Genomic DNA, 23,581 nt, shown 5'->3' with positions numbered 1-23,581 from the left:
CCGCCCCCCGCCCCAGGAACTGACTTGTTTGGACTGTGTTCTCAGGTAAGGAGAAAGGGAAGCCTTACCTTGGGTTAGGCTCAGTGCCCAAGGGAGCTTCAGTGTGGCCAGGTTCCCCAGAGAGAATAGCCAGGTTGACACAGGGACTCAGACCTTCCCCAATGTAGATGATTTGGACTCCCGTAGAGACACCCCATGAGCAACCTGTGAAAATAGAACTCCTAACAGGGGACCTCGGCAGACCATTTTTCAACGTAAAGAAGGCCTGATGTGCTGCCTTCATTGGGCACCCAGTAGGGCCCACACGGGGGCCATCACAGGGTTTCACTAAGACTTGTGCTCAGTAGGAGTATAAACCAATTGGAGAGCCATTGAAGATAGGCCAGATAAGCCACATCTGCATGCTCTGCTCCTGCGCATGGCATGCAACTGTGCCTAGCAAGGAAGAACCACCTGTTGGCCATAAAAAGCAATAGGTTCTGGTATGAGATCACTCCTGGAGGGGATGGGCTAACTGTTGGCACAGCTGCATCAAGTGGGGCTATTCTGGAGATAGGCAGACCCTGAGAGCTAGATGGAAGACGCCTGGAACGCCTGGAACGTGGAGATCTGGCTCTTAAGTGTTTTGTTTTGTTTCTTTTGTTTTTGGTGAGATGGAGCTGTGGGTTAGAGTGTTTATGAACGTATATAAAATGAAAGCTAAAGTCAAACATCTCCCCAAACAAATGTATTTACATGCGACTTGCCTTCAATTTCAGGGAGCTGACAGGGGCCCTAAAGTCTACATATGCACCCCTGCCTTTTTGGATAGCACAGATGAGGAGTTTATTTCTAGGACCTAGAAACTTCACTAGCAATTTCTCAAAGTGTATTTCCTTCAGCATTTGCATGGGAATCACCTGGTGCCATCACTCAGCGCATGCTGAAAATGCAGATTCCTGAGCCCCTCTTGGCATTAAGGAATCAGGATCATCCAGGCTGGGGTCCTGGAATTTGCGCTCTTCCTCAGCACTCGGGTAGTATTTATCACTATACACCTCAAGAACTGCTTAGAGCTGAGAATGGCCATAAAAGAGGTCTTGGGAGTCCAGCCAAAATCTAAGACTGATACAAAAAGCTCTTGGACACTGATCACTCATTTGGGCTGTCAAGTGATTAGGACACAAGGAGGTGGGTAGAACTCAAGGTTGTCTGATTGACCAACAGGAGGGGGTCCACTGACACTGGTTACGAGCCAACATTTGTCCAGAATCCACTTTAGTCCAGGAACTTGAGCGTGTGCTTTATGCCATTTAGTTCCTCTCAATAATCCTATTATTGAGAGGAAGAAATCAAGGTTCAGAGAGTCTAGAGAACTTACATTGTGTCACAGAGCAAAATAAGGGGAGCCAGACCTTCAACACAATCTGACCTCTTTTTTAATGATGATATCGATCTATTTATTTATTTTCAGAGGAAAGGGCAGAGGGAGAAGGGGAGAAATAATCTTAAGCAGGCTCCATGCTCCACCCAGAGCCCAACTCAGGGCTCAATCTCAGGACCCTATCTAAAAAAAAAAAAAAAAAAAAACTCAGGACCCTGAGATCATGACCTGAGCAGGAATCAAGGGTCGGACCCTTAACCGACTGAGCCACCCAGGTGCCCCCAGATGATTATTTTAAAATGAATCCACCCAGTTTGCCCTTTGTATGCCAGACTTGGATTTCAAAAGAAAAATAGATTCACTCACTATATTCTTTAAAATGCTGAGCATATGCTGTCTTCAATTATCTGGGAATATGCTTCAGAACAAAAATTTACTCAGATGAAACAAGAGAAGGAAATGCAAAATGTGATGTCAGCCAACTTGGAACATGTGAAGTTTGGGCCGCATGTGCAACAGGCAGCCAGGAGTGGAACTCAGTATACAAGTGGCTGGAGAGGCTCCCTAGAGGAAATGGTGTTTTGTTTTTTTTTGTTTTTTGTTTTTGTTTTTTTTTTTTTTTTGGAAATGGTGTTTTGAATCAACCCTAAGGAGTCAGTAGATTTTGAATGAATTCAGCCTTATATAGAGCTTGGATTTAAACAGACTAGAGTCTCCTAAAAATCCACCTTGAATTTTACTTTTGATAAACAAGAATATTTTATGGAAGGTAGTGACAGGAATTCAAAGAAAAGTTTCTCACTTTATAACCACCAGTTCCTTAATAGCTTTCAAAAGATAAAGCTAACCGGTTGGGTGCTTACTCTGTGCCAGGCATTGTATTAACTCACTTAATCCTTATAAACACTTTTGGGATTAGGTGTTCCTATCACCCCACCCAGTTTTAAAAGGACACACCCTTGGCCGAAGTGTAACAGGTGGGAAATGGTGGAAACACGATTCAGTCTGATAGTTTAGGGCCAGTCTGCTCCCTTTAACCAGAGGCCGCCCTGTTGAGCGGGCACCATTGCAGATTTGGGGAATCTGGCTCAGTCCACCGTGCTGAAAGGGAAACGTTGGAAAGATCATATGTGGCAGGGCCTTGGTATTCACTGGGGGTCATAAATGATTATGTTTTGAAAGGAAAGGACACGAGGTTATCAGGCTATGCCAACTATGAGATTGAAGGAGGAGGGATAAATGTTTATCTGTCTCTTTCTGTCTGGCAAACCACCTCATTCCCTGAGGAGAGTTTCTCCCATTTGGAAACATGTTTATTTTAGCTCTGAGCAGGGTTTTGTTCCCTTAGAGTCTAAGGAATAGTCCTGAAGGGCACTGACCTTGTCTCCAGTGCTTTCTCCTTTTTGCCACTATCCCAGACTTTGATCCTACAACTTAGCCTTTGAGCACGCATCTTTTTAAAAGTTGGTTTGACTGATGGCAAAAAACGAAAGGGAGGAGGATTTATAAGGTGTGTACTGCCTACCCACGGGTTCACTGACAATCCATCTTGTCAGAGAATGGTGTACACCTCCAGTCCCCTAAAAGGGCAGGGGACATTTGGCTAGCCTGCTCAGATGGGGGATCAATGATTCAGCAAGATGTACCCCAAAACTGATGGTAAATGTTCAGCTGCCCTTATAAGCTCATCCCTTACAGCATCATGACTCGAACCCATTCCCTCAAGATGCGTCTACGTGTTTCCGATGGAAGGACTTCTCAACTGAAGCTTTCTCATGAACATTTTTCAGTGACTTTCTTTTGCTCATCTCCTTGGCCCAGTTTATCTGAGAGAGTTTCTCAGTGTTGTCTCAGATACTCTGGTTGGCATGGGAATGCTGGGGCCTCTGTCTTCATATAATGACGTGCTCAGTGATAATCATAAGGGCTAAACTAACATTATTAAGCACTATGTGCCAGGTGATAGTCTAAGCAATTACATGTATTTACTTGTTCAAATCTTTAGAACAAATCAATGAGTTAGGGCTGTTTTGTAGATAAAGAAATGGGAATGCAGCACATTCCAGCCCTTGGCTGAAGATCACAAAACTAATATGTGGCCCAAAAAGATTTTAAGGCATTCACTTTAGCTTTCAGAACCTGTGTGCTCAACTAGTTGCTCTTTGCCACCAATATGTCTATATTTCAACCCTACTGTTACCTCTTGTAGATTGACTTATCCACACTCACAACTCACGCACACATTTTTTTTTTAAGGAGCTCTGGCCAGTTTTCTTAAAGAAAAATTTTGCATGATTTACTTTTCACCCGTCTGTTCTGGCAGGCTTCTCATGATATCAGAATCACCTGGACCAATGACAGCCAGTGTACATACTCTATAGTGTTTCCCACATGCTGTGCCCAGTTCAATATTATTGCCACTGTAGTAGTGATGGACACCAGTTTTGGCCACTGTGGCGGAGTACTCTATTTCTGATTCCCTCCAGGCTGGGCTGTTGTTGGCCAGGATGACCAATTTCGCTTTGCCATATCTGACCATTTTCAAAGTCTGATTGTACCCCACTCCTCATAATGAATTGGAGCCTATAATTGTTAGACTCCAGCAACTTTTTCGTCTTCTTTGTAGCCCGCATCTTCCTGCCTTAGGTGTGGGATGGCCCCAACCAAGAGCAGCCTTTAATGAGGCTCGCTTTCTCCAAGTGAGAAAGGAAAGCTCAGGCACATATGCTGGAGCAGGAAAGTATCCCTAAAGATCAAAAACATTATTCAGGCAATAATAATGGGTACCATTTATTGAGCTAATTTTACATTCTCAATGATTTTAAAAGCATCCCTGCAAAGTGATATGATTAACCCTAGGAGTCAGACAGGTCAAGGGGACTATTTAAGATCATCAGCAGGTCTATGGAGATTTGAACCCAAATCTGCTAAATTCAGAGGCCTGTGATCTTTCAGCTACTACTTGAAGGCTTCTAACCTAACCCTTAGGCCCCAAAACCTAGTGTAGTCAAATAAATAGTCATATAAAGTGACTATCATCATTGTGGAACTATTAACACCCAAAGAATGAAGAAAGTGGTGGAGTCCAAGAGGTCCAAGTGACCCCAAGATAGGCCACTGTAGCATGAAGATTGTTTTGAGTTAAAAAACAGCCAAACCCAGCAGATTGAGGAAGAGCTCTTTACTTCTTCCTCACTTGCCTAAAGAGAATTTACAGGAAGAGAATTACACCATAGACAACCATACTATGATATAAACTAGGTATGGTAGACAGAGAAGAACCTAACAAGGCCTGTTTGGTTAAAGTCCTCTATGTCCCATTGTTTCCAAGGGGCCCAGAAAATATTTGTCTACCAAACATTTATTTCTTATCTTCCCATGAACTACATTCCTTCCTTCAAAAGAAGTTCCAGACCCTTATCCCTTCTCCTTAGTCCAGAATGACACATACACCTTATTTTGCTTGCCTTTGGGATTTCCATGTCTGTGTGGATTTCCTGTATGAACACTATTGAATTTTATTTTCTCCTGTTAATCTGTCTCACGTCAATTTGATTCTCAGTCTGGCTAGAAGGATCATGAAAGGGACAGGACATTCTTGCTCCCCAACAGAAGCACTGGCCATAATGAGACATGAAAGCTAGATTTTAGGGGGAAAATAATTTGCAAAAGTTCAGAGAAAAGGTAGGTATGGCCCTTGGCAAAGTTAGAGTGGCTAAAAGAAGAAAGAAGTTTCACAGGAAAGATTCCTACCTGAACAATAACAAATGTCTTCATGCGTTTGGGCTGCTGTAACAACGCATCAGGGACTAGGTGGCTTGTAAACAACAGAAACCTACTCCTCACAGTTCCGGGGCTGGAAGTCATAGGTCAGGGCACCAGCATGGTCTGGGTGGGCTTTTGGGGAAATCTCCCTTCTGAGCTGCATATTGCCAGCTTCTCCTTGCATCCTCGGGTGGCACAGAAAGAGTGAGTGAGCTAACCACCCAGGTGATTTGGTCCCAAATCACCTCCCAAAGGCTGCATCTCCAAATTTGGGAATTAGATTTCAGCATATGAATTTTAAGGAAACACACACATCGCTCAAGAAGAAAAAGGGGAAGCATCCTTTAAAAAGCAAACCAGGGATCCCTGGGTGGAGCAGCGGTTTAGTGCCTGCCTTTGGCCCAGGGCGCGATCCTGGAGACCCGGGATCGAATCCCACGTCGGGCTCCCGGTGCATGGAGCCTGCTTCTCCCTCTGCCTATGTCTCTGCCTCTCTCTCTCACTGTATGCCTATCATAAATAAATAAAAATAATGATAATAATAAAAAGCAAACCAAAAGCAAACAAACAACAACAAACCATGCAGACAGCTCTCTAATGATCCCAGATTTTTAAAAGTGATTCCTGAAATATGAAAAGAAGCACTTATAACCAAGGAAGATTAGCCAGTCCTAATGGTCCCAGAGAAACAGAGGCCAAATTGGCCTGAGGCTTAAAATGGGTGTAAGGGGGCTTTGGACCGGGGTCAGAGCAGAAGGAATGAAGGGCCTGTTGCAGGCAAATGATGTCATGGTGAAAGCTAACAGAGAAACCAGGGCAATTTACCTCCTATATTGCTTTCTCTATCAAGGAATGTGATCTTCAAACTGGGAAGGCTGGAACAAATACGGTTAGTAGGAAATTGAAACATGAGGGAAGTGAGGAGGCAGGAAAACATCTGGCCGCTCAGATGCATTCGGGCGAATGGCATCCCATTTCACAGAGGCAAGTGTGGGGTACAAGCAGCCATGTTTTGGAGAACAGGAACATGCTCCATTAAAAAAAGAAATGGGTGGATTACAGAAAGGTGAAAGTTAAAATATCCAGACCACTAATATTTCTTTACAGATATATAGAGTTTTATTATTGCAAGTATTTCCATAGCCATAAAGATCTCCTTAAAACAAAGAGATGTCCAAGTGTCTTTGTTAAGTTGTGATTTAAATGAAGTTGAAAAAAAAAAAAACAAAAGAAAAGGAAAATGAAGTCGAAACACCTCAGTAGCTCAGTTGGTTGAGAATCTGACTCTTGATTTCAGGTCAGGTCATGGTCTCAAGGTCATAGGATGGAGCCCCACATCTGGCTCAGCAGGGAGCCTGCTTGAGATTCCCTCTCTCCCTTTCCCCCTCCCCTTCCAGCCAACCCTTCCCCCCACTTTCTCTCTCTCTCTCTCTCTTTCTCTAAATACATAAACTTAAAAAAACATAAAAATAAAATGAAGTAAAATAGGGAAATTAATTATAAATGAAAACACTTCAGCATATGAACCAATACATCTTCTAAAGTTTTTTAATACCAAGACCTAATTACATTATTTTCCAAGTTAGAATCACTAATAATTAATGTGAAAACCATAACTAGTACAGATGGCACAGGTGATACTGTACTTTTCCAAAGTAAAGAAATATATTTGATCTAAATTTTTGTGAGTCTCATTTGGTATCACAAAATAAATTTAACTGGGCAAAGAAATTGTTTAAAAATACCAGAAAAACAGACATGATGAAAAGATAGACATTGTGTGCAAATAAGGTTAAAATATTGTCACAAGCATGGAAATGTGACATCATCATTTGAATATAATAAAATGTTATAAGGCAAAGGGTTGTCAAAATACAGAAGAAGAGATATTCTGAAACAAAAGAAAAATCAAGATCATGCAGTAGTGATAACAATTTCTAACAGATACGCAAATGTCATAGGGGAAATGAACAGAACTATCTCCTGAAGCGGTGCTGACAAAAGACAGAGGTGGCTTCCAAAAATGCAAGGGACGTAGCTAATTAACTTACCACCTCCTCGAAATAAAAGTGAGAATCTCTTGGGAGAATCGAAGCCCCTTAACAGACACATTTTAGAGCAGTTCATGAAATGCTTCATATTTCAGTAGCAGACTATTTCAACGGTGAGGTGACATAGGAATCCGAAGCATCTTCTGCTGTAACACTTCGTAGTTGACATTTTCCCAAACAGCCACCATGAGTCTGAGGTTCTCATGAAACTGATGTCTCCCAGCTACACGACTATCCACACTCATTGCACCGAAGAACACGAGCTCTGCTGGTTGCTCCACATTCCGGGCAGAGAACATCAGTTGGTTTTATGTGTCTTCAATCTAAAGGGCAGCAACTTCCCTCTTACATGTGTCACCCCGCGGAGCTGGCCCATCAGGTTTCATCTGGAAAATAACCAGTTCATGGACTCCTTTGGAGGCTTTTCTGTTTTGGACAATGGTACCACATAAGTAATCTCAAACTCTTGGTTAGCGAGGAGAGCCAAATTTGGGATGAGAAATTGTTCTGGGCATTCCTTATTTTTGATCAAGCCTTTCTGAACTTCAGTTTCATGAGCAAAACTATCACACTTCCAAACATGAAACACTTCATTTACTCTGCCTCCAAATTTTGCACTCCTGAAACCAACCAATGCAGAGTCAGCTGTTCAAAGATGAATGATTTTTGTAACATTTTCTGGAAACTCATTGATCTTTAAAAGTTTAAGGCCATAAGTATGAAACTCACGGAGTATTCCATCATATTGTCTGCCCCCCCCCCCCATAGCAAAGGCGGACACATCTGAGGGTGAATGGCTATGTGGCCAGACCCATCAGGAGACTATCATGCTGGCAGCTTCAAGTGTTGAGAAGGGCAGCTGGTCAGCGGTCTTTCAAGGGTCCCTCCTCTTATGATTTCCCTATTAGAAACTAGGACCTGGCTAATTTTTTTTAATGTTGCTATCTTTTAATATTTAAATGAGAATGATTGAAATAATTACTTGTGCCACCATGATTTTTATGAAACAAGCTTTACCAAACTAACCTTGTTTCTGTGCTGAGAAGCTATAAGGGAAGCCAATATTTTCCTGGGTTGAGATTTCTAGAAGTTACTGTCAAACTCTCGCTGTGGACAATGTGGGTAAACATGGAATGAATGAGTTACATGAAGAAGAGTTTTCTTAACTAGTTGAATTACTGAACATAAATGCTCTTGATAAGCTCAATTCTGTCCATCTGAAAAGTAGTGCATGATGATGGAAGGGATCCTCTTCTTGCAAAAAACCCATATTTTTGGCACATTTTTATGACTCAAATGTACATATAGAAATCAGATACATGATATTTTGATGCAACTGCTTTGAAGATATTTTGACATTTGTGTAAAGCAATTTAAAGAAATTTTTCTAAAAAAAAATAGAAATTTTTCTAAAGTGCCACTAATATAATTATAACCACACTGACTTCCTGCTGTTCATATTCATCTTCCATTTCTGAGTGAATTTTAGAGGTGCAGTAAGGTCAAACCCAAGAATAGGATGAGGCTTTGAGATGTTCATGGTTCACATTTCTAGGAGATAAAAAAGCTATTTTTACATTTTGATGTGCCCATTTTGATATGACCAAATCACAGTCATCACATAAAAGTGGTTTTTCCGGACCTGATTCCCATACAGTCATTTGCATCACAGATTTTGAAACTCCATAGCAATCAGAATAGGTCCCTTCAGCACACCAAGAGGAGCTTACTTGCCAGGTTGGCAGTAATTCACTGTGCTTCCAATATTGTGAAGACACAAACATAGAGGGATAGCTGGTGTGCTGGCTTTAGAGTCAATATTTGATAGATTCCCACCAAGCCAGGTGGTTTCCTCTCACTTTCAAGAAATACAGGTAAAGACTGCACATTGTTTTTTGGTTGTATGCAATTGAAATAGACCTTAGGTAACCTGAGCAAGAAAGGACTTTATGGGAGGGATTCTGGGAAGTGCTTGCAATAATAGTAAGAAGAGGAGGGTGAACCGCAGGGTCTTGGAAAACCCCAGAATCAGAGCAGCTGCAGGGATGTCAGCGGAGAACCCGAACACTGCCTCTGTAGGGAAGGGCCATCATCGGAGTCAGTTCCAGCGACCACGTGTCCCTCAGCAACTCTGCCCAAGTCGCCATGTTTGTCTGATGTGCCCCACTCTGGGAAAGGGGCTGTTGGGGTCATGGCACTGACGGCCCAGCCACATGCATGCAGGAGGGCAATTTCCCAAGGAAAATAAGAAGAGCACAATCACCAGAGCAAAGAGGCAGCCTGCTGGGAAACGAGAGAGAGAGAGAGAGAGAGAGAGAGAGAGAGAGAAGGAAAGAAAGAAAGAAAGAAAGAAAGAAAGAAAGAGAAAAGAAAAAAAAAGAAAAAGAAAAAGAAAAAGAAAAAGAAAAAGAAAAAGAAAAAGAAAAAAGGAAGGAAGGAAGGAAGGAAGGAAGGAAGGAAGGAAAGAAGGAAGGAAGGAAGAAAGAAGAAAGGAAAGGAAAGGAAAGGAAAGGAAAGGAAAGAAAGAAAGAAAGAAAGAAAGAAAGAAAGAAAGAAAGAAAGAAAGAAAGAAAGAAAAGAAAGAAAGAAAGAAAAAAGGAAGAAACAAAGAAAGAAGACAGAAAGAAAAAGAAAGAAAAAAGAAAACAGAAAAAAGGAAAGAAGAAAGAAGAGAAAAAAGAAAGAGAAAGAAAGAAAAAAGGAAGAAACAAAGAAAGAAGACAGAAAAGAAAGAAGAAAGAAAGAAAAAAGGAAAACAAAAAAGGAAAGAAAGAAAGAAAGAAAGAAAGAAAAGAAAAGAAAAAGAAAGAAAGAAAGAGAAAAGAAAAGAAAAAAACAAAAAGAAAAAGAAAAAAGGAAGGAAGGAAGGAAGGAAGAAGAAAGAAAGAAAGAAAGAAAGAAAGAAAGAAAGAAAAAGAAAGAAATAAAAAAGGAAGGAACAAAGAAAGAAAGAAGACAGAAAAGAAAGAAAGAAAAAAGAAAACAGAAAAAAGGAAAGAAGAAAGAAGAAAGAAGAGAAAAAAGAAAGAGAAAGAAAGAAAAAAGAAAAAGGGAAGAAACAAAGAAAAAAAGAAGACAGAAAAGAAAGAAAAAAAGAAAGAGAAAGAAAGAAAGAAAAAAGAAAAAAGGAAGAAAGAAACAAAGAAAGAAGACAGAAAAGAAAGAAGAAAGAAAAAAGGAAAACAAAAAAGGAAAGAAAAGAAAGGGAAAGAAAGAAAGAGAAAAGGAAGGAAGAAACAAAAAAGAAGACGGAAAAAGAAAGAAGACAGAAATAAAGAAAAAAGGAAAACAGAAAAAAAGGAAAGAAGAAGGAGAAAAAAGAAAGAGAAAGAAAAAAGGAAGAAACAAAGAAAGAAAGAAAGAAGACAGAAAAGAAAGAAAGAGAAAGAAAGAAAAAAGGAAGAAACAAAGAAAGAAGACAGAAAAGAAAGAGAAAAAAGGAAAACAGAAAAAAGGAAAGAAAGAGAAAGAAGAAAGAAAAAAGGAAGAAAGAAACAAGGAAGGAAGGAAGGAAAAAGAAAGAAGAAAAAAAAGAAAGAAAGAAGAAAGAGAAAAAGAAAGAAAGAAAGGAAGGAAGGAAGAAAGAAAGAAAGAAAGAAAAGAAAGAAAGAAAGAAAGAAAGAAAGAAAGAAAGAAAGAAAAAGAAATCCACCCAACCCAGATCCCCCTGGGGACCCGACTTCAGGCAAACACTCCTCTTCATTCACAGGCTCGGCCTCGCCTGCTTCCTGCACCAGGGGCCTGGGGAGCTCCCCGGGAGCGCGGGGTCCCGCAGCAGGCAGTGCCCCTCAGTGCCTGGCCCGTCCGGGGCCTCCCGTGGCTCTGGGCCCGGGGACACCCCTGCCCTCGGGGGCTGTGGCTGCTCCCTCACCTTGCCTCCCCCTCCCCCAGCTATGCAAGCACTCCTGGGTGGGGGCGCCTGGGGGCTCAGGGGGCACCTGTCCTTGGCCCAGGCCGTGACCCCGGGTCCCGGGATCGAGTCCTGCACCGGGTCCCCTCAGGGAGGCTGCTTCTCCCTTGGCCTGGGTCTCTGCCTCATTCTCTCTCTCTCATGAATAAATAAATAAAATCTTAAAAAAAAAAATAGCTCCTGGATGAAGCTGTTGTCCCGGCAGCGTGGCAAGGGTTCGTGCCTTCCTTGCGGGGTCCTTGGCGGCTGTGCTGAGGCCCTGGGGACGGGAGGGACTCCTTGCCAGCCCTGCTCGCGGTGGGGCCATGGGTGACGGAGGACATGGGGACTGTGATAACCACCCCCCCCCAGGGGTGTCATCTGCAGAGGGGATGGGCCGTGTCCGTGCAGTTCCAGGGGGCAGGGCCAGTGACGGGGTCAGGTCAGGGAGGCAGTGCTCCCTTCAGAGCTCGGAGCGGTGCCCCACCCTGGGGCTGCCCACACCAGAGGGGCCAAGCTGGGATCCATCTCCCGGGCACCGGCGGGGCGCCCACGGCAGAGATCAGCGCTCCAGGCCCCCAAGCCCCCGCAGGAGCCGCGGGCTCCAATTAAGGACTTGGCAGTTTTCTTTTACCTTTTTTTTTTTTTGAGATTTTATTTATTTATTCATGAAAGACAGACACAGAGACAGAGGCAGAGACCCAGGCAGAGGGGGAAGCAGGCTCCATGCGGGGACCCCGACGGGGGACTCGATCCCAGGACCCCGGGTCCCGCCCTGGGCTGAGCCCCCACATGCCCCCGTCTTGTTCTCCCCACGGCTCCCATGCCCTCGTGCACCTCTGCGTGGCCCCCCTTCTGAAGCCTGGGTTGTGGGGCCGGAGTCTGGGAAGGGCTGCCCCCCACTTGGCCACCCCTGAGCCGACGGCCTTGGGGAGACGACAGAGGAAGCCGTCCCCTCTGAGCCCTGCTGACCCCAACACAGAAAGCAAACCCCTAACTTCTGATGCCCCCAGAGACCTGGGGGAAAAGCCAGCGCTGCCCTCGCCTCCCAGGGGAACCCGGCCCAGCCCCAAGCCCGCGGCCCTCGGATGGCTGCAACAGGCCCGAAGCCAAACCCCATGGCCTTCTGACCCAGGGACGCCCCCCGACACCCCACAATCCCACTGCTTCAAACAGTCCTGCTCCACAAGGGGGGAGCCCACAGGACTCAGTGTCCCCGTGGCTCCACTCGGGTTCCTGGGAAGCGGGGTCCACGCTGGCGGCGCATGTCGGCGGGAGGGAGCGCCCTTCGCCAGCACAACCCCTCGAGGAATCCCACCTTCCGTGCAGCTTCCCCGTGGCTTTTGCCCAGGGCTCCTCCCGTTGGCCTCCTGTCACCGCCGACCCCCAGACCAGGCCAGGAACGTGCTGAGAAGGGGCGGGTGCCCTACACCTGCCACGGTTTGGGGGCCCCAGGGAGCTGGACACCTGCCGACACGGACCCACCTGCAGGCGTGACTTGGAGGCTGTCCCCAGCAGAGGGGCTCTGAGGCCCTGTTCTCCAGGGCAGGCGGTGTCACCGGTCACTGGGGGGGAAGCACAGGGCAGGAGCAAGGGGCACCCTGGGGGACACAGTGGGTTCCCTCAGGCTGGGCCCCCGGTGGGAGCAGGGAGTTACTCCCCCACTGCAGGTTAGGGACCCGGCTCCTCCGCCCGCCCGGGCCTCTGCACGGCGGCTCACACTCTGCGGGCTGCGTCCTCCCTCTGCCGCCCTCGGACCCCGGTGCCTTGGTGCCCCTCGCCCCCCCACCTGCTTCCAGAGTGCGGCGGCCACCTGGGGACCCTGGGGTCCAATAACAAGCCGAGCAACTGCTCGGAGCCCTGGGGACTCGCAGCTGGGGGAGCGGAGTCCTGCCTGGGGTCGGGGGCACAGGGTGGGGGGGCGGCCAGATGCGGCCTAATTAGGGCCCCGCTCGGGAGGCCTCAGCAGATGGCAAGGCCCGGAGCCTCGGGAGACAGCAGGACTCTGTGGGGACCCACGGTGGCTCCTCTCCGGCTGCCCCCGAGCCCTGGTGGGGGTGGGGAGGGCTCTGGTCCAGGGCCTGGCTTTCCCTGCCAGGAGGGGAGAGGCTCTGCTCCCCGGGCCGCACCCGGACCCTGCGCCCCCTGCAGCCCACCTCTGGGCCCCGCTGGTGCCGACTGAAGAGGACTTTCTGTGAACAGCGCACCAGAGGGGTTGGCCTGGGGACGCTCTCCCAGGTGTAGGCGACACCGTGATACCCGGAGGGCAGGACAGGCTGGGGGGGGGGGAGGCCACCAATTCCCGGGACGGGCCACCACCTGGCCACCTGGCCATGGGCCACCGCTGGCCGGACAGGGCCCAGCGTGTACGGAGACAAAGGTCCTGAGGGCTCGGCTGGAGCGGGAGCGGGGCCCCATCCCCCGAGGCCCGGTCATCAGAGAAGAGTGTGCCCCGGGCGCAGCGGGGCGGCTGGTGACGAGGGCCGCACACCTGGGGGTGCAGGAAGCAGAGCGCAGTGCCCCGGGGACACGTGGGCCTCGCGGTGGAGGGACAGACCCCGGGGGCTCCCGGAGGCCAAGGAGCCCCCCCCCCACCTGCCCCCGCGACCCTGGGCCCTGTTCACCGGCCCTGCAAGCACCGCAGGGATTTGGAGCGCGACCCGCACATGTGCAGCCGGTTGTGGCCCCTGCGACGTGGTGGGGACGCGAAGTTACCCCGGCCCGGCGGCGCCCAGTCCCCCTGCAGCCCCACAGCGACCGCCCTCTGCTCCCCGGGCGAAGCCCTGAGAAACACGGTCATACGGCTGAGAGAGCGGCGTCCGAATCCACGACTGGGACGGATCCCACTAACCCTCTTACGGTGCCTTGGTATGGGACCAAGCAGCCGGGTGGGGGCGGGGGGCAGGCCACGCACACACATTTTCGGCCAGGGGAGGACCGGGCGGCAGCAGAGGGTCTGAGCCACCTCCGGGCCCCGGGGCTGCTGGGGGATGACACATCCTCCCCTGGTCACCGGTACCGTGGACATTAATGGCTCAGCTCCTCCAGCAGCGTCTGCAGAGGGAGGCTCCCTGGAAATCTGGGGCAACAGTGCCATCTAGCCGTCCCTGCTCCAAGGTCTTCAAAGCCGGGTTTCCCCATCCCTGACCGGCCAGGGAAAAGGCCACCATTGTTTTAAGGTTGACCAAGCTAGGGAGATGCTCCCCAGGGACCCGCCTCGGCTATCTATGAGCACGATCGGTTTGCAGCAGCTTGGAGTCCAGTTGGCTTTAGAAAAGGAGCTCAGGGGGCACCTGGGGGGCTCAGCCGTTGAGTGGCTGCCTTCAGCCCAGGGCGTGACCCCAGGGTCCTGGGATCGAGTCCTGCATCGGGCTCCCGGCATGGACCTTGCTTCTCCCTCTGCCTGGGTCTCTGCCTCTCTCTCATGAATAAATAAAATTTTTTTTTAAAGTAGCTCAGCTTTGCATTCTGGGTGGACAAGCCAGGTTTCAGTAGAATTGCATTAGCGTGGAGCAGTTCCGGACACACGATGGGGACAAGGCAGTGTCTTCAATAAACGGTGCTGGGGAGACTGACGGCCACATGCAAAATAATGAGCCTGGACCATTTTCTCATCCGACGCCCCACACGAAAGTAAAGTCGAAATGAATAAAGAGCTTCCTGTGAGATGCAAAATTATAGAACATTTCACCCAGAAGACACTTCGGGGCTGAGCCTTTAAAAGGTAAGGAAACAGAGAGGGAGGGGGGCCCAGGGAGAAGACGACGCCGGCATCTTGGAGGGCACTGGGGGAGCTTGTGGTTGCTTCAGACTCACAAACCACAACAAATATCCCGCTCGCTGGGTAGGAGCAACTCTTTCGCAAAGGCTTCCGGAGCCGAAGATAAGAACGCGACACGGAGGCGAGAGCGCCCCGAGGAAGGGGATCCGCACCGCAGTGGTGGGACGGCGAGGCCCGTATTAAACACAAGGACAGAGTGGGCCTGTGTCTAGGACACAGGCAGACGTAGTGGACGCGTCGTTGATCAGCCCTCCAAAATGTCATCGAAACGGCTGGGACAAATAGTCAAGCTAGTCCCCAGACTGACGTCTCCGTAGCCTGGCCAGTCAGACGTCTCCCTCAGCGCAGGAACGTTGCAGATTTTAATTTGGGGAGTAGGGGTTTTCAGGTTTCGTTCCTCCAAAGGCCCTTCGGAGCTTTTTTAATTTTTATTTTATTTTATTTTATTTTATTTTATTTATTTTATTTTATCTTATCTTATTTTATTTTATTTTATTTGTTCATGATAGACACAGAGAGAGAGAGAGAGAGAGAGAGAGAGAGAGAGAGGCAGAGACCCAGGCAGAGGGAGAAGCAGGCTCCATGCTGGGCCTGACGCCGGACTCGATCCCGGGACTCCAGGGTCACACCCTGGGCCAAAGGCAGGTGCTAAACTGCTGAGCCACCCAGGGATCCTCCCCCCCTTCGGAGCTTTGACTTCAAATGTGTCAGAGCCTCTTTCTATCCCGGGGTGAGGAACATCGTGGGGAGGCTCGGCTGCTCTGAGCCGGTAAGAGGCTTCTGGATGCTCATTTGAACTGCCCAAGGACGTGTCAAAAACAACAGACGCCCCCAACCCGAAATGATTAAATCAAAATCTCTAGTGGAGAGCCTAGGTTATGAGCAATGTTGAGGTCCCTGGAGCGACTCCAACATGCAGCCAAGGTTGAGAATCCCCAGCTTCCAGCCCAAAGTTTCTTCTGGAGGTTGAGAAAACCAAGGCTCAGAAGGACACAGCGACTTGCCCAGCAACGCACGCACAAGTCATGGCAAAACCGGGACCCGTTCCCTCCTCCCCGTCCTTCCCGGTCTGCTGCGGCGCACATGTCATGCTCAGCTCTGCGGCGTGCTCGGCTTCGTGAGCCACCAGCTAGGTGGCCAGAGTGGTCGCCCCCTGCAGACACCACCCCGAGACACAGCCATCTGGGAGCAGCCTCTAGGTATTGGCGGTGCTCCAAGCGCTGGGTAAAATCAGCATTTAGGAACCTGAAAAAAAGAGATGCTTTTACCATCTAACCAATATGGGGTGGTGCTACTTGGTGATATATTTTTCTACAACTACGGTCTTTAGATTTGCAGAAATAACCACAGAGTGGGCCAGGGGGCACCCCCAGGGACAAACTCCATTGATCACCTGATTGGTGGACCATCGTGGCGCTTTGTGTCTCCAGTGTTCACTACTTTCCAAAAGTCTGGGTCCATCCTTCTCCTCACGTGTGCGATCACCCTGATGGGCTCTTGAGAGGTTAGGAGGAAGGCTGGCAATGTAAACTGTTGGCTTTGCAGCAGATTTCCTCAATGGGACTTCTCCGCCCTATCATTCAAGGGCCTCTGGGTCTAAGAACTAGCTCAAGTCCAGATATCGTCTTAGGGCCCACGACCTTCTACCGACCTTCACCACACCCAGAGCTTTTCCATCCATGCAAATCAGGTAAGCCTTTAGTAGCCTGCCCATCTGTTTCAGTTTTCGAGGAATATCCGGATCACCCCGCCGATGCCATGTCCTGGTGGCCATGCTATTCTGATTTCTACTTTGGCTCTACTAACCCTTTCAGGAGCCACACCCACCCGCCTTGTCATTGACAGTTAAATACCACCTCCTGCTCCCAGGTTCCATCAGCCCCACTTAAGTCAGGGAGCCCGGGTGATGACAGCAGTCCCCACTGTCACTCCCGGTGCAGAAACAAGAGCCACCATGGAGCTTTCCACGGAGGTTGGGCCTTCCCCCACAAATGCATCGTGCCCAAGCTTGGTGAAGGGAGTGCCCCCCAGGCCCTCCGGGGCGGACACAGTCAGGAGATGGGTGAGTTGGTGTCATGATGAATCTGCCCCAGCACATTCCCATTTCCTGAAGGCTTCAGATCCCTTCTTTCTCCATCTCACTGAGGACACCCAAAATAGGTCATCCTGCCCCATCCCACTTGTCCGAAAGGTCTGGCCAGGACTCATTACCTTTTTTCTTCATGACAAATCAAAAACCCCAGTGATTCCAACATCCACATTTTGCTTCCAAACATCTCCCAGGCTGCTTCTCAAATCTTAAAATAGAAAAAAAAAATCCTGTTAAACAAAGTGCCCCTGGTTTTACAGAAATAGCAGATCGTGAACCATGAAATGAACAACTGCGGCAACACCAGAAGTTTAGGAGAGAAAAATGACTCAGGAAATCTTAGCAGAAGATTCTCTAGGCCAGGTTTGCCGTGACCAGGAATTTACCAGCAGGGCATTGGCGTGAAGGTCCTAGGCTGAGCTTCCCTGGCCCACTTTCAAGGCTTACCCTCTTCCTTCAAGCAGAGATGCAAAAGTGGGGGGTGAAGAATCTTGACCTGGTGAAGCCAAAATTGTTCCTGGGCTCTTACCTCTACTGCTCCTTTAGCATCGGCCTGGAGGCGGTTGGTCTTTAGCATTCCCAAGGTGAAACCCCGAGGCTTTAAAGGGTGGTGGCCCTTAGCAACATGCATAGGGACTCGCATCAGGTTCCCAGCTACACCTGAGGATGACTTGATCTCCAAGCCCCTCTTTTTGGATTCGGATGTTGTGACTAACATAACGTAGGCTGTCAAAGAACCCGGTTCAGGAATCCTTTCACACTGTGGGCACGTCTTGTCACTCCTCAGTGAAACCCGGGCCTCAGCTTTCACTCTGAACAAAGCACAAAGGCCCTTCCAAAGGGCACAGACCCTGGGAGACAGGATCCCCCTTTCCTTTCCCACTCCCTCCCTAGCTCACTGTGGTCCAGACACAGCGATTTCCTTGCTGTTCTTCAAACATGCTTCGGGCCCCCACTGGCCGTTCTCTCTGCTCCGCAGGCCCCTCCACTAGCTAGCCCTCTGACCTCCTTTAATCTTTGTGCAAATGTCACCCAAGAACAACCCCAACAACCCCATTTTCCACGGCATCCTCTATCTCCCTGTTCTGCCTTTTTTTAAATTTTTTTAACCACAGTACGTGTTGTTTTCTGACATACCGTGTACTTTATTTATTTTGGCATCGCCTGTCTCCCCCACAAGAACGAAAGCTCCATGAAGGCAGACGTGTTTTTCTCTTTCGCCACTGCTAAATCCCCGAGAGAAGCTTGGCACATGGTGGGTGCTCAGGAAGTATTTTGATGGCAATTGAATGAGCCCGGACGTGCTTGGCTCTGTGGTTAAGCCAATCACAGCTTCATAAATAGGATCCATGAAAGAGCTAGACATGGCCAGTTTGCCTGCTTTTTCTCTCCACTAAAGTGGAACAATCTCCCAATTCAATTAGTTAGAAATTGCCTAAGCCGGATAAGGCAAACAGACACAACAATTAATATTTCTACAGAATTTCTTTTTTAAGTTCCTTAAAAGATACATGGGTGGTTAAAGCAAAAGGTTTCCACTCCACCTGAGCTTGCCATGTGCCTATAGTTTAAAAAGTGAATCCTGTCCCACTAATAGTGATCTTCATCGTTTTGTTTGGAGAAGGAGGTTTCAAGTAGAAGGGAAATCATAACTGCGATTCCTTTCACACTAGATTAATCACTTTACAAAACAGCAGGTTGTATGTAACCCCACAGATATGGAGGATGTGAGAGGAAATCCTCAAACACCTGAAATAAATAGCATCAGTTCACAAGAGGCCACTCTTGTCGGGCCTCATCTGAGTATTATTCCTTTTGGCCAAATGAAACTTCAGCCAATGGATTGCTTGGTTATTACAGTTTATTCTTGTGGGGTTTTTGTTGTCGTTTTTATGGGGGAAGGGGGCAGAGGGAGAGAGAAAGAAAGAGAATCCTAAGCAGACTCCACACCAAGTGCAGAGCCTGATGTGAGGCTTGATCTCACAACCCCAAGATCATGACCTGAGACAAAAATCGAGAGTCAGATGCTCAACTGACTGAGCCGCCCAGGTGCCCCTATTATGATTCATTCTGAACCCTGGTAGCTGTCGTATATCCTAGAAATTGATCGCCAACAAGATACATTTAGCAGTTGGGGAACTCCTGGTAAAATATTCATTTCTTTTTAATTTGTCACATACTAACTTAGCGTCTCATAGGCTTGTTGAATATGCCAAGTAGAACACTTGGAGATAATATTTCAACATAAGTAGAGAGAGGGGCTCCGGGATGGCCTCCCAGATAACGTGTCCTTTGGACAAGCGCTGAACCAAGCGAAGAAGAAGCCGTGGAGATTTAGGAGGGGGAACATTCCAAGGAGAGAACATGCAAAGTCTCTCAGGTGGAAATGAGTCTGACATAGCAGGACACAGAAGACTCTGCTTTCCGCCTTTCTCCTTCCTCTCCTTGGGGAGAATCCCAACCCTTCATCCCGCCCCAGGGGACAGCCTCCCCTTCTCTGGTAGATCCAGGGCCTTCCCAGCCCTTAGTTTGAATCAGACGTCTCAGAGTAACTGTGCCCTGGAACTTCTGTTGCCAGAGGCCCTAGGACTAGTTCTCCCAGGTAAACAAAACCCCTTTGTCCACCCACGGACAGGAAGCTACAGATTCTTGGCCTTTCCACATGGGTTTTCCATTGCTGACAAACCCCATAATCAAGGAGAAGGGTTGGCAAGACTCCACCTTTCCCTGAGCAGTGCCCCCTCCCGCCCCACCCCACATTCCCACAACGGAGCTCAAAACATGAGAAGTAAGACAGAGCTGAGTGGCATGAAGGGCAGGCTGACGGTGTGCTCATCCTGCCCCATTTCTCACAGGCCGGATATATGTCATCATCGTGGGTGAGCTGGATTCCCCACTTCCACCCAGACCCTCTAGCAAGGGGAGTCAGCAGTGAGGAAGAGGAGGAGGGAGCCACCCCCACCAGAGCCAGGCTGGGGTTACAGTTAGGGACACGCAGTCTGGATTAGACCCTGCTCCTGGAGGGAAATCACAACAGGTAGAGGAAGAAAGCACCCTGGCCATGGGTTCAAAGCTCCTCCAACCTGAGTGAATGGGGCCGCAAACAGTGTGCAGGCTGCAGTCTTTGCTAAGATGGGTCCCGGTTATAGAGGTATTAATGTTCCCACTCTTGTTTTCCATTTGTCTCAGCCTCATTTCCAGCAGTTCCCATTTCCAAGCTTAGAGGCAAGATGGGCCATTCATTTGAACAGAAATGTACACAGAATGAATTGCAAGGATTATAGAAAGACACGGGGAGCCAAGGTATCGTTGACTGTCTACTGCCTGCTTGCTACCATAGTTTTCTGCTGTGAAGTCCTTGTGGTAGGTGCCTTCTGCCTAAGCTCACACAGCTAGAAAAGAACCAGAGTGAGACAGAAATGTCCATGGTTCTAGAGTCCAAGGACACTGATCCTCCTACAACTCCATGCAAAGACACTTGGAAGAGAAATAACTTTATGCTGAATACTTGTGAATACATTAATTTTTCTAACTCACCTTCTTAGAATGAGAAAACAGGGCATCAGGATTCCATTAAGTTGCTGGTAGGAGGAGTGAGAGTAGAGGAGTAAGGCATAGAAAAGATGCAAAGCCAGAAGAGAGCATTGCTGACTTCGTGTTTGTTTGCTGCATGGCTGGAGCTAGCCTTTCTTCCCAGGGGTAAAGGGAGAGAAGCCGGCAGTAGTCATCACCTGCCTGCAGTCCAGCTTCCCACCCTGCCTGGCAACCGGCTCCTCAGATACATGACCGAAGCAGCCAGCTGCCCAAGCGATGTGGAAGGGAGGGACCCAAGAGGCCTGCCACTAAAAATCTCCCTACCCCTTGGCCTGACATTTCCCTTCATCTCGCAAATACAAATAGAGAGGCATGGAGGGTGAACAAAACTGGCAAAGAAGACATCACCAGTCACGCAGAATCAGGATGAGAAAGAAATGAGCAGCTCACCCACAGCTTGCGTGTTCATTCATTCATTCTTTCATTCATTTATTCAGATTCATTACAACAGCAAAGCTCTTGCCCTTGTGGAACTGATGTTAAAGTGAAGAATGTAGACCAGATGTCTGGTCAATAGATGAATGGATAGAGAAGATGTGGGGTACACACACACACTGGCATTTTACTCAGCCACCAGAAGGAATAAAATCTTGCCATTTGCAATGACATGGATGGAACTAAAGGGTATTAATGCTAAGCAAAACAAGTCAGTAAAAGAAAGACAAATACCATATGATTTCACTTACATGGGAAGTTTAAGAAACAAACAGATGAACATAGGGGAAGGGAAAGAAAAATAAAATAAAAACAAAGAGGAAGGCAAACCATAAGAGACTCTGAACTCTAGGAAACAGAGGGTTGCTGGAGGGGAGGTGGGTGGGAGGGTTGGAGTAACAGGGTGATGGGCATTAAGGAGGGCACTTAATGTAATGATCACTGGGTGTTATAAGCAACTGATGAATCACTAAATTCTACCCCTGAAACTAATCATATATGTTAACTAAATTGAATTTAAATAAAAAACTCCTTAAAAAGGAAGGTAGACCATAAATGAATAAATATTCAATACTGTATTGGTATAAAGAGGTAGAGAAGAAGTTGGGACCGGGCCTCCCTGGGATGCCTTCAAGCAAAGACCTGAGTGAAGTGATACGTACATACAAGGTTACTGCAGGGAGAAGGAACATAGGTGATGTGTGCAACAAGCTGGAATGGGGGCCAGAACACCTGGATGGGAGCGAATGAGGAGATGGCAGGGTGGAAATGGTGGGAGGGAACTCGTGCTCTATTTTTTAATTTTTTTGATTTTTAAGATTTTATTTATTTATTCATGATAGACAGAGAGAGAGAGAGAGAGAGAGAGAGAGAGAGAGAGGCAGAGACACGGGCAGAGGGAGAAGCAGTCTCCATGCCGGGAGCCCGAAGCGGGACTCGATCTCGAATCTCCAGGGTTGCACCCTGGGCCAAAGGCAGGCGCTAAACTGCTGAGCCACCCGGGGATCCCCTCTATTTAAAAAAAAAAGAATTATTTTTATTTTAGAGCCAGTGGGGTTGGGGGGAGAGGTAGAGGAAGAGAGAGAACCTCAAGCAGACTCTCTGCCAAGTGTGGAGCCCGACACAGGGTTCGAGCCCATGACCCTGAGATCAGACCTAAGCTGAAACCAAGAGTCAGATACCTAACCAATTGTGCCACTCAGGCACCCCAAGAATGTAGAAAAGTTTTTAACAGATGCTAGAAGTAACATTTACATTTTTTTTTTTCCTATGGAGCATGACATGGGCCATCTATTGCAGTAAATATCCATTATCTCTTTGTCTCTTGGGTCCTTAGGCCTTTCAAATGCTCTTCTATGTATGCCTCGAATTATTAGAGGTAACCTGTGCATGACTTCACTACCTAAATGTTTTCACTTTAGATTGTCTTAAACAGGTACCCGGAAAACTTAGAACTTTTACAAAGTCAAGTTTATATAATCATATATGTTGCATTCCTATTGCTATTATAATGCAGAATTCTTTTATGATAGATATGTCTCTAGAATAGGGGTCTTTCACTGGGGTGAATGTTTTCCCTAACATTCTCTGATGTTCTTTGCACAAGGATATACTTAAGTGGGCTTGGGTCACATCTCATCATCAGATCAAAGCAGTTGGCATGGCTGGAAGAGGTACTATCTGTGTGTATTCCTATGTACAGGAATAATCATGCTCTATCATAAAGCCTTCTGTGAGAAGAATAGCACTTTGGATTTATCTTAATAGTGATGTAAAGCCGGAGAGCTGAAAAGAAAGGAACATCATTATCTCCTTTATGTTAAAAAAAAAACATAATTCCTTACTCTTTGCTACCATGTAGAGAAGCAGCTGCAACCTGGAGAGCCGGAGAGGTGGAAGGTGTGGATGGCGTGAGCTGGAGCAAGGAGGGCAGGAGTGAGAAGTGTGGGGAGGTCTTGGGGCCAGGAAGTGTTGCCAAGGTGGAGGGAAAGGGGTCTGCTGATGCCTTGTATACAGAGCATATGAGAAAGATGTGATTCAAGGGTGAGAGCCTAGTTTTCATCCAGAGCGTGTTCTCAAATCATGACACCACTGACCAAATCTTACACATGTCAGAGTCTGTGTCAAATTTAGCCTTGTATCTCCAGCCCCCAAAACAGTGGATCCCAAATAGAAGGGGCTTAATAAATCTAAATGATCAGATGGATGCAGTGATTAACACATGCACATTTGCACAAATGCCAACATTCAACTACCCTCCTTCCCTTAGGCTTTGGCTATGGTTTTCCAATGATTTTAGCTTGTTTTCAGGTAAAACCCTGAGTGCATAACCAATAGGTAAAATCAGATAAATTGCAAAATTTTCTTAATGGACATTTATAATTTGAGTTCAACTATGAGATTTACTTAGGATAAAGGTGATCAAGGAGGCCAAATGGTTCTGATAAATACAGACATTTGAAATCAGATGTTAGGGATGACAACTGCAAGTTTTTATATGCTCTACCGTCCGTTTTGTTTGGTTGCACCTTATGAAGAAATGCTTACAACTGGCAAATGCTTTCAATGTGTTGTGTGCCAGTTAGCAATGCCTTTGGCTGCACATAAGGAAAGA

General features: G+C 47.4%; 2 pseudogenes; both read right to left on the bottom strand.

Moving 5' to 3' along the window:
- Positions 1-3,637: 3,637 nt before the first annotated feature.
- Positions 3,638-3,996, bottom strand: LOC112919214 (large ribosomal subunit protein eL30 pseudogene; annotated as a pseudogene).
- Positions 3,997-6,658: 2,662 nt separating this feature from the next.
- Positions 6,659-13,486, bottom strand: LOC140599123 (protein NipSnap homolog 3A pseudogene; annotated as a pseudogene).
- Positions 13,487-23,581: the final 10,095 nt, after the last annotated feature.

The sequence above is a fragment of the Vulpes vulpes genome, chromosome 5 (genome assembly GCF_048418805.1).
Source record: "Vulpes vulpes isolate BD-2025 chromosome 5, VulVul3, whole genome shotgun sequence".
NCBI classification, from domain to species: domain Eukaryota; kingdom Metazoa; phylum Chordata; class Mammalia; order Carnivora; family Canidae; genus Vulpes; species Vulpes vulpes.
This window is presented reverse-complemented; position numbering and strand designations above follow the sequence as displayed.